Consider the following 10,565-nt stretch of genomic DNA (forward strand, 5'->3'; position numbering starts at 1 on the left):
ATTCCTGGGTAAGGAACAGCAGGAGCAAAAACGCAGGGGCAGCTTGGAGCCAAGGGCCGGGGAACCTCTCCTCCTCCTCAGCAGCTGCAGTAGGGGGCTTGAGGGGGATCAAACAGCCAGCCTGAACCTCTGTGACCAGCACCTACACTGAGAAGAACAGAAGGGAGGCTGGCTCACTGACCTGGTTCCCTCACAGCACCGACATGTAAAAAAACACTCACAAAATTCTGCCACAGTAGAATTTCACTGATGAACATAAAAAACATAGAAGAAATTATAGAAATAAAAAAACTACTTTTAGGTAAGCACCACAGTGGTAATTGTCAAAGCCACAATTCCTGGGTGGGTGTTCACATTAATGGATAGAAGTATGAAGAAAGGCAGGCTATTTGCGTAGCTCTGAAGTATTTTCTTGCAACATCTTTATCAAAAGGAAAATAGGGACTACAGTGAAGGAAATTTGTAGACAACACCTGAATCAAGGGATCAAAATAAGCCTCATGAGAAATAAGTTAGGTCGTTACCAGCCATCTTCTATCTGATGTACTAGAAAGGCTCTATGACATTTGTGAGATATTCTTACAGAAACCCTGTCTTACATCAGGCTGCTATAACAAGTTAAGATAGATGTGAGGGTTTACACACAAACATTTATTCCTCACAGTTCTGGAGGCTGGGAAGTTCAAGATCAAAATGCCTACAGATCTGATGTCTAGTGAGGTCCGGCTTCCTCGTGTGCAGGTGGCTGTCTTCCCAAACAAGCTCCCCCATCTCTTCTAATACAGAAGACTTCCAAAAAGCTTGTGGTAAGATGGAATTAAGGTACGAGTTTATTTTGTTGCAAACATCTTTTGAAATTCATGTGCAGTTTATTCATAATGCACATTTTCCATTAACTTTTTAAAGACTCCTCATAAGAGACTATTCCCATTCTCGAAGGCTCCATCCTCATTACCTAATTACTTTCCCAAAGCCCCCCATTGTGGTTTAACCTTTCAACATTTCAATTTCTTTTTTTTTTCTTTTTTAAAGAGAGATTTTTGCTATAGGGCACTTACGCTCCCCAGAGAGACAGAAAGAGCGAAAGCAAGAAATTATCCCCCAGAGGGGATGGCCATGCCACAATTCTTTCTCCTCCATTCTCCTCTTGGGATCTGGAGTACATACACACATGCCCAGAATGAGTTTGATGCCACTGGGTATGGGACTCGAACTTTGGTTAGCTAAGTGTGAGTTTAGCGATGTAATCATTATGATATCTGCTGGTCCCTCCACATTTTAATTTTGAGAGAATTATAAACATCTAGCCCATAACAGTTGAATAGATTCACTATAATTCTGAGAGAAATATTGGACAAACTCAGAAAAGATGCTCCACAAAATGATCCTTATACTTCGAAAGTTCCCAGGACATGAAAGAGGAAAAGAAACTGTTGTAGTTGGAAGGACACTAAGGAAATGCTACATTTAATTTCAGTGTGGAATTTTGGATTAGACCCTGAACTAGAAAAAAGAATTAATGAGAAAGCAGATAAAATTCAAATATGGTCTGCAGATTAGTTAACAGTATTGAAAATGAACAGTAATGTTCATTTTCTGGTTTTAATCAGTGTCAGAATTTTGAAAAACATCAGAATCAGAGAAATTGGGATAAAGGGTAGATGGTAATGCTCTGTAGTATATTTTCAACTTTTCCATAAATCTAAAATTATTTTTTCAAAAACTTTATAAATGTTTCCTGAAAAGGAGTAAGATGATAGACTTCTATATATCTGTACACAAGAACATTCATTCTATTGCTATTTGTATTTGTTTATACGTTTTCTCAGACCAAACAAAACACAGTTAGGAATTTTTGTATCTAGGGACAAAAAATCATCTTTTACAATCTAAACATGTTCTTACTTTGTGTTTTTGACTTAAAACATATGCGAATCACATACAAGAGGACTTTAAAAAGTGCATGGAAAATGATGTTATAAAAAACTATGCATGGATTTCAAAAAGTTTTGCACTGAAATAAAATGGCAATTTAATTACATTTTTCTACAACTCTTTTGAAGTCTTCTCATTTAAAAAAATTAATCTCCTTTTTTAAAAAAATTTTTACTACAGGGCACATGTGTTCACCAGAGAAAGACAGAAAGAGAAAGAGAGAAAGCAAGCCACCAGGTCTGGGACTGAAACCACAGTTGGTCGGTCATGTGTGAGTTCAGTGCCTTAACCACCATGCCATCTGCTGACCCCAGAAGTCCCTTCATATTTAAAAGTCATTTCATCTATTTACAATTCCCAGTGGTCTCAAACTTAAATTCCTTCACATATAAGATAATCTATAAGAGAATCTTATGTTTCATGTGTTATCAACATCATGAAATTCTCACCAGTCTAAGTTCAGTCTCATAGGCTGAAAAAAATAGAAGATCCCTGTGGTTTACTTGAAAACCAGAGATTATCCTTGTCAGTCAACTTTTTTTTTTTCACTGCAAATCAGGGAACTGGTGTTTTTGGGTCAGGATTCCATTCTACAGCCAACGGTCAGATACTACCACAATGCTGGCTACTACACAGAGTCAGTCTTCCACAACTCTGATAAGCCAGAGTTCCTCATGTGTATCTGAGCTCTATTTAGTTCTCAGACAACGTGGTTTTGTTTTCTCTTTGAAAAACTGAAGGATAATCAGAAAGAACATATTTCTCTTGATAACATTTAGATATAAAGCTAAAGTATGTGTTCAGATCTGATTGCACTTGCAGCATGCAGAATAAATCCTTCCTAATGCCACTTGCCAATGAAGGGGACTGTTGGTATCAGTGGCTCCCTCAGACACCATGCGTTGTTTTCTATTTGAAGAACAGAAGAATAAGCAGTAAGAACACATTTTTCTTGTAACCATTAGACATAAAGCTAGACTGAGTTATAAGATCCGATTGCACTTAAAGTGTGCAGAACAAATTCTTCCTAACTCCATTCACCAATACAGGGGACTTCTGGCATTGATAAAGACCAGCATCCATTTGACTTTCCTATCTGCCTCAGTTTCTTGGAGGTAATTAGCTCTCCTCCACTCTGCGCAGCCAGCCTTGGTGGAATGTCAAACTCAAGTGCTTACACACACAACAGTTGGTGATGACTTTGATGGCTCCTTAAGCTAGAACCTTCCTATGTTCTCCTGGTACACCCAGAGGGCATAGCTCTTGTTCTGCTGTTGGCAAATGGGTTGCTCCATTCTAGGACTTTGAAACTTGAATTGAGTAAGGCAAGGAGGAAAGAAACTGCTACAGTTCAATTTCTCCAGTAGTGTTGACCATGAGGCTGTGAAGATGGTCCTTCTGATGAGGTGCCCTGAGTCACACTTATTTTAGACCAGTTCTTCACTTTTCTTTATCCTGGAAATTAGAGTACATCCTACCAATATATCCCCTTTTTACAAAAACTAGACACCATTGCTGCCTGTTGTTTGCCACAAACAAAGAACCCTAGCTGGTTTAATTACTCAAAATCAACAGATAAAGGTATCCTCAGTAATGGGTTGCTCCTGAACTTGTGGTTGTATTCTGAGGTGAGCCTGGATTTTGGAAATATGAAATTCAGACTTCAACCTTTTAAGCTTTTTAAATCACTGAAGTAGCTCCCAAGAAGGATAAGAATCTTTGAAACACATAATTGCTTTCCAAGTATCTTAAACTAGAATTAATTTCAGAATATCATTTAGAAATGGCTACAATATATGGTTTATACCAGTTTCTATGTATTTACAAGGGTACTTTAAAATCTCACAGAAAATTAAAGCACAAGCCTATTTCAGTGCCAAAAAAAAAAAAAAAGCAAAACTCAGGCATAGTTTTTCCATACTATGCATTTTCCTTAAGTTTTGAAGATCTCTTCTATTAATATTGGATTTTCAGGAAAGTAATAATGCATTTTTGCACAGAAAAACATAGAAAATAAAAACATCTGTCCATGCAATGGCTTATATACAAATTTGGATTAAAGTGACAATCCAGTCTTAACCTCTATTAATGGGTTTACCTCCATTAACAAACTAGCTCAAGGGAAGGTCATTGTGGTGGAAATGGTTAATTAGATATGGACAATGAGATCAGCAGGTGATGTAATGGTTATGTCACTGTACTCCCACCTAGTCAACCACAGTTCAAGTCCCAGACCCAGTGACTTAAAACTCAGGCTGAAAATGGGTACATGTATGCCCAATATCCTGAAAGGAAAATGAAAGAGAAAGGATTGCGGTGTGGCCATCCTCTCTGGGTGGTGATTTCTAGTTTTCTGTCTCTCTGTCTCTTCCATGTGTGCATGTGCTTTATAGGAACAATCTCTTTAAAAGGGAAAAAAAAAATTAGACATGAACAGAACCAAACCAAAGCGTACAGGCCTTAAAACACTTTCTCTCCCAAGGAACTATCCGAGGTTCTGAATTATTTCTAACCAAGCAAACAAGCACCCTTGTCTCTATTCATAAATTGCAGCATCTCTTTGCTGGGACACTGTTTTTCTTAGTTTACCTTCTGGTGACTATCAGCTGCCTTATCTCACCTCACCTATATTCTGTCTGGCTACAACCTATGTTACTTTTTTTGTTGTTATTGTTAGATTTTTGCCATAGGGCATGTGTACATGCTAGAGAGAGGCAGAGAGACAAGGAGAGCAAGAAGTCATCCCCTGGGGGGAATGGCCACCCTGAAATCCCTTCTCTCCCATTCTACTTTCAGGATTTTGGACACACATGTGCAACCAGCATCTGGGAATAGATGCTGTGGAGTTGGCCACGTGGAATCTAGCATCCTAACCACCATGTCACGTCCTGGACCACAACCAACTTTTGTAATCAGCTTCCTGTTCTCAGTATAGCATAACCCAACTTCTGCATCTCTGCCTATTGGTCACTGAAGAAGCCTGCTCCTTCCTACTGAACTGGCCCTGTCTGTTTTAGTATGAAGTTCTAAATTATTCTTTTTTTAAATCAATATATCCTAAATAGAATAACTTCCTTCTAAATTATTTTCCTTAGTGTCTTCAATGTTTATTTAAAATCACCAGCCATACTTAATCCTGAGGCAGCAACACAATGACATAAAATTTTATATCAGAAGAAAATTGATATTTATATATATTTATATTTGTATAATTCTGGAGGGGGGTACCAGCAGATGGCATAATGGTTATATCACTGGGCTCCCACATGATCAACTGCAGTTCAAGTACTCAACCCAGCAGCCTCAAACTCACACCAGTCACGTGTGTGTGTGTGTGTGTGTCCAAAATTCAAAGAGGAGAATGGATTGTGGTGTGGCCAGCCCCCTAGGGGGTGATTTTTCACCTTCTCTCTCTCTCTCTCTTTCTTGTGCACCCTGTAGCAAAAATATCTCCAAATAAAAAAGGAATTATACAAATATGTCAGTGCTTTGAAGATTCATAATTTGGTTCTTTCTCTGTACTTTCTATAATCATCACAATAAGACTTTTACTTTTTTTCTTTTCATTTTGGTAGCATGTATTAGGTTGTCAGGAAAGTCATGACATATATTTCTGTTTTTCTATGCAAAAATGCATCATGACTTGCCCAACAATTCAATAGTAACACCTAGTTTCTAAACAAATTTTAGAGTATAGTGAAAGTTGTTTAAAAGCTACACATAAACTCAAGAAAATGCACCTCTTTCCTCACCTTCAACCCTAGGACAAATGGTGAGGTGAAAGAATACTTACAATTCTCATGAATATCCTCCAATATAAATAAAATGAATTGAATCAATGAAGCAGCCTCAGGAATGGAAAAATAAAGCGAAACAAACAAATGGAAGCTGCTATATTCTTTGCAATATAGAACCTCCTCAGAAATGGAAAGAGAAACCCAGGCTTGTCATGCTCCAGGGTACTCTCTCTGCTGAGTTGGAGAAAGGGAGTTGGTTATGATATTAGACATATAATGGAATACCAAAAAAAAGAAAGTAAGGTCTCTTTCTCTTGAAAACTGCTGTATGCAAAACAAACAAACAAACAAACAAAAAACACACCTCTTTCTTCACTTGTAAATGTATAATCCCAGAAGGACAGAGAGAAAACAATAAGAGAATACTTCAAACTGTAACTCAGAAGGGAACAACTAACAGGTCTTGTGTAAGGAAGTATGTCAAGGAAAAATCACTTCACCATATAACAATAAATTATTGTTTTGAATTATGCAAAAGAAGAAACAGCATTACACCTTTATAAATACACTAACTACATGAAGAGAAATAAGCCACAAAATACTGAAGACATTCAAGCAGCTCTAAGAGAAGTCCATGTGTTGAAGACCTGAGGAATCCCAACAGCCATAAGAGGGGCCATCTTGGAAGCAGATTTTCCAACTCCCACCAAACCTTTGGATGATTGCCGTCTCAGGTGTTATTGACGACAAACTCGCAGGACTGAGAGACAGAAATGGCTATACAAACCAATCTCAAATTTCTGATCCCGAAAGACTATGAGATAAACATATTTATTCTTTTAATCCTCTTAGTGTGTGATAATCTGTGAGGCACTGGATAACTATAACAGAGTTTGATGCAGAGAAGGGGGTTCTAACCTGTATTATTTTGCTATTATAATAACAAAGTACTATAGACTGGGTGATTTAAACAACTTTAAGATTCATTTTCTGGAGGATAGACACCTGAGTTCAAGGTATCAGCAGGGCTGGTTCCCTCTCAAGCCTCACTTGTTGCTTTTCAGATGGCCGTCTTCTCCCTGCGCCATCAAAGAGTTTTCCTTCTGTGTGTCCTTGTTCTAATTTCCCCTTCTTCTAAGGACACCAGTCATACTGGACCAAGTCCCATCCTAAGGACCTCATTTTAACTTAGTTACCTAAGACTCTTTCTCCAAACACAGTCAAATACTGAGGTACAGTCAAGACTTCAATATACATAATAAATTTTGGAGAGATAAATACAAACTGTAACAGGAACCATTTCAAGTCTGCCATCTACTAAATGTTCTGAGATTTTTTTTCTCTATACACTGTGAACAACAATACATAACTCACAGGGCTATCTTGACCACCTATGTATGGAATGACTTATCATGATGCCCAGCACAAAATAGGTGCTTTGTAAACATTTGCTGGCACTGATTCTCAAACAGTGCTCTATTGAACTGCTCTCAAGCATCCTATTATGTGTCTGCCAAGTCCACTGTGAAATTTCTGTAACTAACACTTTTAATGGAAAAAAGAAACTTTTAAAACTAAATACATTAATAAAATAAAATAGAATGGCATCTTACCTCTCCCACTTAGGGTATTCACCTTCCCAGACAGGATCAAAGTTTAAGTGACCTGACCAGTGTTCATCTCTTCTGGAAGGAATCCATGGGCAAGAAGTGGTTCTTCTCAACAGCAGCTTCTATAAATAAGACCCACACATGCACAAAAAGCTGGTTAAGTATTTTTAAAGGGTTACGAAGCATGTGCCATGGTGTTTTTCATTACACACATTATATCCATAGAAAGAAGGGGAGGGAAAGCCATCACTTCATGTCCAGCAAGATGGCAAGCCCAGTATGAGTGTCTAAAGTCCCCTCCTGCACTCTACCAGGCACAAGGGAGCATCACCGAGATCAGTTTGCTGTGTGAACAACTTCTGTGTGCAATGGAATGTTGCAGGCAGCACCAAGGAAGAGGACAATGACTGCTAAGCAGGATGGTGGCCCTAAAGAATTGGAAGTCAGAGTTGTAGAAGGTTGTCAATCAGTTGAGGGACTTGCTACAGAAAACCTGAGGTAGAACGAACCCAAGTTCAAGGAGACAGTGCAGAAGCAGAGAACATAAAGATGGAGCAAGACTGGAGGGAGGTAGAGAGCTGGCTGCAAAGCTATGGATCCTCTTTCCTGGGAAGCACCCTGAGAAGTTGTGGATGGTTTTAGTAGGGAGTATGTGCTACCCTACTAATATGGCCACCATTTTATGTTGAGACTGACTCTTTGTACCTTTTCATGGGATCATGTTCTGAGAGGCTGTGAGGGCCACTGAATCTGAAGATAATCTGTTGGTTGGAGAGTAAAGGAAAAAGGAGGAGAATATTAATACATTATACACAGCTCTCTTTTCTCACTGATCAGAGGTCTATCCACCAGGCATTAACTCTTCTGTATCTTACTATGCACCACTGTGGATGCCAAGAAGGCATCCACATCCTGACATACTTTAAAATTCAGTGGTGACAGGAAGTCTTCCCTATACTGAAGACAGGAGGCACAAGGCATAGGCATGAGACAAGCCACTTCCAGGTAGTTTCTGTGCAGTTTCTATGCAGGTACGGCAATTGTGAGAACCTACATGAAATTGATCTTCAAGATGGAAGCCAAGGAGCAATAAATGGCCTAGAGTTCTGGAGGTAGGTGAGCCTGGGATGATCTGAAATGGAGCTACGAGCTCCTGATATACCAAGGGCTTGAAAACCCCTTTCAATATATAAAATTGTGTATTTTTTCATCCAAATAGTATAGGAGGTGAAGATATAGCTCCAACCTCAGGTACTCTTAATATTTAAGTTTTCCTTTATTTGGTAGGTGTCCCAAATACTATCAAATAGCCATTGGCACAAAAGTCAAAATTTAAGTACAAGAGGGATATGCAACAAACCAAACATGTAAGAAAAAAATTGCTATACTATAAATAATTGTCTGTTAATTATTCTGTTTTTATATATTACATTTTCTCTTTCTTTGTTTCTTTCTATGTTTCTTTTTTTTTAAAAGAGGTTTTTTTCAATAGGGCACATGCACTCACCAGAAAGACAGAAAGAGACAGAGAGACAGAAAATGAGAAATCACCCCCCAGGGGGGATGGCCACTTCACAATCCCTTCTCTTCCATTCTTATCTCGGAATCTTGGGCACATACACACATGTGCCCGGCATGAGTTTAAGCCACTGGGTCTAGGACTCAAACCATGGTTGACTACTTGGGAGTCTGGTGACATAGCCATTACACCAACTGCTGGTCCTGATATATTGCATTTTCTATTGAGAAAACACCTTTATATGATGTCTTTCTTTTTTAGACTATTTTAATTTGGTGGCATTGAGGATTCTTAGTTTTTTAGATTTCCTGATGAAATGTGAAAGCTGTTACATAATGTGTTTGACTTACATATTCAGCTTCAAACTACTTAAAAGAAGAAACACCTTCTTACATATCTTACATATCACCTGTAGCATTTTTAAAAGACAACAAACTCTTAATTCATATATTTTTTGAATGGTAAACAACCTAAATACTATGTGTTAGCTGAATGTTAAATAAATGATGGGTTTGTCATACAGTGAAATTTCCATAAAGCACCATTGTAATAAGATAATAGGAGGTGTCCTCAAATATAGACATATGGAGATGGAATATAGTTATTTCAGGTGATATAAGGAAATTGCAGGACAATATGTATAATTTTATTGTCATTTACAAATGTATACATAGATGTACTGGATATGCACGTTTAGAAATCTAGGAGGGAACAGTATACATGACACTGTTAAAAGCTATTACCTCCAGGGATCATACTGGTAAAGGGGGAAATAAATTTCTCTTTTACTTGTATTGTTTTTTTTTTATAATACATATCTATTACTTATGCAACCTAAAAATAAACAAGCAAAACAAGCAATCCATTGAATGAATCATGGGTATTTGATTACAGCAGGAAAATATAGGCAACTGGGGACAAATAAATACTTAGTTTTTGACACTGAATTAATCAGGTACTAGCCCTCATTTAATCCTACATGGACAAAAATGTAAATTCCATCTTTTTAATCCCTGTGAAGATAATGGGAATGTCTGTACTCCCTACAAAACAGCAGTGTTCTTGGCTGACTTGTCTGGCTATACATCATCATATTTGCGGGATCATTCTTTCTTCTGCAGAGAGTGTCTTTTATAATTCAAACGAAGAGAGAAAAACTTTGTAGCCAATATAGGTCACTCAGCTACTCATAACTAGAGTGACTGGTGATCTCTGCTTTGCTTGACTTCTCAGATTTTCACTACCTCGGTCTGTTCTAAATGGAAATATTTTCAAGCCCTGCAAACACTAATGATATGGTAATCAGATATTCTGGTATTTGGTCTCTACACTCTAATCAATCCAACATAGCAAAGCATTATAAATACCTACCTAAAAGCCCTGGATAAGGCATCAGTTATTTTAGGTTGTGTTTTATTTCTTGTTTTTTTTTTTGTGACTTCACCCATGATGCTTAGAGAATTATCCAGAAAAGTCAGAGGGACAAACTTCGCCAGGAAAGTCAGAGGAACTGGATGAAGCATGGCTGCTCTCTGAATTTGTACCAGAAGTCGCATCACTCAGCTCCTCCAGTATTTCCTAAGTGCCGACCAAAACCATTTGGTCAGCCTATGACATCAGCTTGTCATTATTCATTCATCATATTTTTGCTTCCTATCCTCATTCCCACCCATCCCAGAACCTTCCTTCTTAGGCCACCAGTTAAATATAATAACTAAATGTATTAGAATGACAGAATGCTTTGTTTCAAGTTTTGGAGAATCT

The 10,565-nt window shown here is 38.0% G+C and overlaps 1 pseudogene; it reads right to left on the minus strand.

Moving 5' to 3' along the window:
* The window catches only part of LOC102482896 (ralBP1-associated Eps domain-containing protein 1 pseudogene), a 26,550-nt pseudogene extending 16,193 nt beyond the window's left edge, over nucleotides 1–10,357 (minus strand).
* Between the last annotated feature and the right edge of the window lie 208 nt (nucleotides 10,358–10,565).

Source organism: Tupaia chinensis, unplaced genomic scaffold (assembly GCF_000334495.1).
Source record: "Tupaia chinensis unplaced genomic scaffold, TupChi_1.0 Scaffold000101_1, whole genome shotgun sequence".
NCBI classification, from domain to species: domain Eukaryota; kingdom Metazoa; phylum Chordata; class Mammalia; order Scandentia; family Tupaiidae; genus Tupaia; species Tupaia belangeri.